This window comes from Mastomys coucha, unplaced genomic scaffold (assembly GCF_008632895.1).
Source record: "Mastomys coucha isolate ucsf_1 unplaced genomic scaffold, UCSF_Mcou_1 pScaffold20, whole genome shotgun sequence".
Lineage (NCBI taxonomy): Eukaryota > Metazoa > Chordata > Mammalia > Rodentia > Muridae > Mastomys > Mastomys coucha.
In genome coordinates this window covers 25,996,459-26,000,811 of record NW_022196903.1, presented here as the reverse complement: position 1 = coordinate 26,000,811, position 4,353 = coordinate 25,996,459, and the positions used below count along the sequence as shown (strand labels likewise).

General features: G+C 45.4%; 1 non-coding gene across 1 annotated transcript; it reads right to left on the bottom strand.

Annotated features, from left to right (window-relative positions):
• Positions 1–1,907: 1,907 nt before the first annotated feature.
• Positions 1,908–2,014, bottom strand: LOC116100072. Its single transcript, XR_004122439.1, has one exon. It is a non-coding gene; the product is annotated as a U6 spliceosomal RNA (small nuclear RNA).
• Between the last annotated feature and the right edge of the window lie 2,339 nt (positions 2,015–4,353).

Here is a 4,353-nt window from a genome sequence, read left to right as displayed (position 1 = left end):
GCCAAATAAACCATTTCCTCCCTAACTTGTTTTTTTGTTTTTGTTTTGTTTTGTTTTGTTTTTGTCACAATGTTTCATTGCAGCAATAGAAACCCTAATTAGGTCACTATTTCTTTCAAAGAAGAGATGGGGAGGGAAAAATGTCCCTGGAGAGCAGGTGGCCTTATAGGAGCTACTTTCAGGGAAAGGACCTGGCATGAGCGGGAGGGAAAGGACTTTCTAATGTAACTCTTTTGGACTCTGTCTCTTTGGATTTGGCAAACTCAGCTGGAGCCAGGGGAAAGGGAGCTCAGGTGATAGATCCACAGGGTGTTACCCCCTTGATTAGAGCAAAGCAGAAGGCTTTGGGTTGGGTGAACTGGGCAGGTAGTGAAAAATAAGGGGAACCACAAACAGGACTTCAACGCTTGGACTCCGCTGAAGCTATGTTTTGGGAGAAGGTGTTGCCATTTCTTTCCTTAAAATCATTTTAATTACACTTTTGCCTGTTTACTTGGAGTGAACGAGAGGGAACCATGGCCAGTGTGTGCATGTGGAGGTTGGCAGCTTGCAAGGGTCATGTTTCTCCTTCCACCACGGGAAGCCCAAGAATCAGACTCAGGCTTGGTTGCAAATGCCTTGCCCACCAAGCCATCTTGCTGGCACATCACTTCCCTCTTTATGAGAGGCCGTATAAGGTTACACTCTGTCTTTTAATTTATTGAAGTAAATATTTACTGTTGCAGCATCTTAGAAACCCTCATGATGTCTGTAACTATCGTCAAATTAATTACAAGAATTATCAGAGACTTTTTTAGAAGTTTTGGTTGGGGGTGTCATTAGAATAATTTACATCGTCAAATAGATTTAAGAACATTGCTTATATTCTGCAAGAATGAATCATAGGAAGCATTAGCATATTTTAATTAAAAGATTGAAGTAGCACAATTATATCCAAATTACACTTTGTGATCTCCCTAATAGCTTTACAAGTAATTTTCAGATATATTTGAAACCTTGCCCAGAGGGTTTTACTTGGTATAAAACAACCAAAGAATTTTTAGTGACATTCACAAAAAGCTTCATAGAAACATCCAGTTTTCTAAACCATATCGAGATTGAGGTTTGGACATTTCAAGAATGTCTAATTAGTACTGAGACTATCACACAGTCACCTCCTTGTTAAGTATTTATTAACTTGTGCATTATTTTTTGAGACAGGATCTTGTGTATCCGGGGCTGGCCTCAAACTTGCTGTGTAGCCATCTTGAACTTTGGATCCTCCTGTCTCTACCCCTGGAGTGCCGAGTTAACAGGTGTGAATCACAGCACCTAGCAGGATGCTGGGGATCAAACCCTGGGCTCTGTACATGCTAGGCACGTACCACGGAGCTACATGAACACTGTCTCAACTTCATGGATAGAGACCAGTAAACCCCCAGAGTGCAGGGCCAGCCCTGTGCTGTGCTGCGGTTGGCCCATGAGAACCGGCTCTGTATTTCTTTCCCAAGTTGGCCTTTAGTGACTGTGCACTGATAACTCTGTAGAAGAGGGGAGTTTAGGACAATGAAACCAATAAACACTCATGGCATCCTCTCTCCCACTCCTTCCTTTCTGAAGCAGAGGCCCACCAGCCTGTCGTGTCTCCCTTGGACTTTGTAGAGGCAGTAACGGGCTGTTTTTGCTGTCTGCGGTTTGCTGGGGAATGGCTCCTGCCATATGATTCCCTGGAATTTAACTATTTCAGTGAACTCTGCTGGCTTTACGAGACTGGCAATTTTCCTTGTTTTTGTACATTCAGTTAAGAATTGTCGTAAGGGATGCGTCTCTGCCCGGTCTTCAGTGGCACTCTGTGCTAGGCCCCGAGCCTGTCCATCTCAGGAAGTGGCATCCTCTTTGAGTCATTTTCTCTCACCCTTTTTTTTTTTTTAAATATGAAACGCTTCACGAATTTGCGTGTCATCCTTGCTCAGGGGCTATGCTGATCTTCTCTGTATCGTTCCAATTTTAGTATATGTGCTGCTGAATTGAGCACTCTCTCACCCTTATGCTGCCCTGCCCTGCACTCTGCCCAGCTAGTCTCAGTGGACGTTCTTCTGCCTCTCTGGCTACCCTTACAAGCCTCTTGGCCCTAGACTCGGCCCCTCCCCCTGCTGCCTGATGAGCTGATTTTTTTTTTTTTAATCAATTTTAGGACATATGATTTTCCTTTGACCCATACTGTCCCTCTGCCTTCTCCTCACACACTCCTGTCACTACCAGAGGGAGGCGTACAGCCTGGCATCATCCCCCCCCCCCCCCCCCCCCCCCACACACACACACTTTCTCTCAGTTCAGAAGTCCAGTGAGCTGTGGCCACAGGCCAAGATCCCAAATTAACCTATGCCATCATTTCCCTCCTAACACTTGAAACTGTAGCATGTTCTGGGCAGAATGCCAATGGCTTTCTATCCTGGGCCCTAACGGCCTTTATTACCTAAATAAAATGTTGCCTGAAATAGAAAAGTCAGATGTTTTTTCAACTCTTTATTGACTTTTTCTTTATGTTACAAATTGCGACTGAGCATCCTTATGAGGTGTAGTGCGCCTTGGCAAGGATGATGCTTCCATGTTATATTTTCAAGGTTAGCCCAAGAATCACAATGGCTTAACAGACTCAAATACCAAGCAGTTTTGTAAACATTAAAAGAAGAAATCTCTTTGTGTCAGCTTGACGATGGAAGTTCTGTGCAGCTGTGAATGCTACACGATTCTTTTTTTTTTCTTTTCTGTTTTTGTTGTTGTGGTTTTGGTTTTTGTCTTTTTTTTTTATCCAGCATAATATTTTTATTGATTGTACCATACTTGCCTCCCATTCCTCCCAGGTCCATTCTCTCACCGCTGTACCCGCCAGAAAACAGAAGAAAATACACCAAGTCCAGTTTGTGTTACCCATACTCAAACGCCCAGTGGCCAGCCACTTAAAGATAACCACGTCCATCCCCACCCGACACTCCGCCAGAAGCCACCAACTGTGAAGAGCTACACTTTAGCAGCCCTAGCACAATTTTTAAGGACTCTCTTCAATGGTTTCCTGCTTAGACTTTTTTCTGGGAGTAGGGTTGGGGTGGGAACGGAGGTGATGGGGCTTCTGTTGTCACAGAAGCCTTCTATGTCTCTCATTGTCAACTGTGAGTCTGCAGTCAATCAACACCATACAAAAGAAGTTTCCCGGCCCAAAACAGCCAGCAGCAGCATGGATCATGGACCTCAACATGGCCCCAGGTGGCATCATAGACCAGGAACACCAATAACGCCCTCTGCGGGAGCATGGACCGCAGATACCAACATGGCCTGTGGCGCTGCCCTGACCACAAACACCCATGTGTTCTCTAGCAGTAGTATGGACCACAGATATCAACATGTCCCCACCACCACCTCCCACCCCCACGGCAGCACATAACACCGACACCTTTGGCAGTAACCAAATGATGGGTATCATCAACACAGCACGCAGCAGCAGTAGCAGGACTGTGGATGCCTTTCCAGGTGGTCCAATCCAGGAAATGAACTGTTCTCCATCTCAGACACACTGTCTCTGCTCATCGCCGAGGGAGATCTGTGGCTGGGCAGTGTCCTGGGGGCCAGAGGCTATGAGAGCTCCAGGCTGCTGGCGCTACTCAGGAACCAGCATGCTCACCTATCCCCACCCCGACCCCCAACCTCGCCCCCACGTCTGTCGTCTGGCACTCCATTCTGCTAACTCTGTCCCACCTCTCCATCACGCATATATTAATTGAAGTAGCATTATAAACTGCAGGGTCTCTGCTGTGCTTATTTCTCAGATTGGTTTGATATTTTATATTGTGAGTGTCTGTTGTGCTTATATTTTGTAGAAGGGTAATATGAAGAGTAGCTCACTTATTATGGGTAGCTTTCTCCTGTGTCTTAGTCAGTGTTCCATTGATGTGGAAAGACCCCGTGAGTCTATCAGTGAAAGCATTTAACCAGGAGCTTGCTCACGGTTTCTGCATTAGTCCATTGTCATCAATGGCAGAGAGCAGCATGGCGGAATGCAAGCAGACATGGTGCTGAAGAAGACTCTAAGAGCTATATTCTGTCCTGTAGGCAAAGAGATTTGAGCCCTAGCATGGCTTTTTGAAACCTCAAAGCCCACTCATACACAGTGACACACTTTCTCAAACAAGGCCACCCTTCCTAGTTTTTCTTTTTTTTTTTTATTAGATATTTTCTTTATTTACATGTAAATTTCTCCATTCCTAGTTTCCCCTCCAAAAAACAAAGAAACAAATAAAACCAACAAAACCAAACCCCTGTTGCCTCCCCCTCCCCATGCCTGCCACCCCACCTTCTCCCACTTATTGGCCCTGGCAT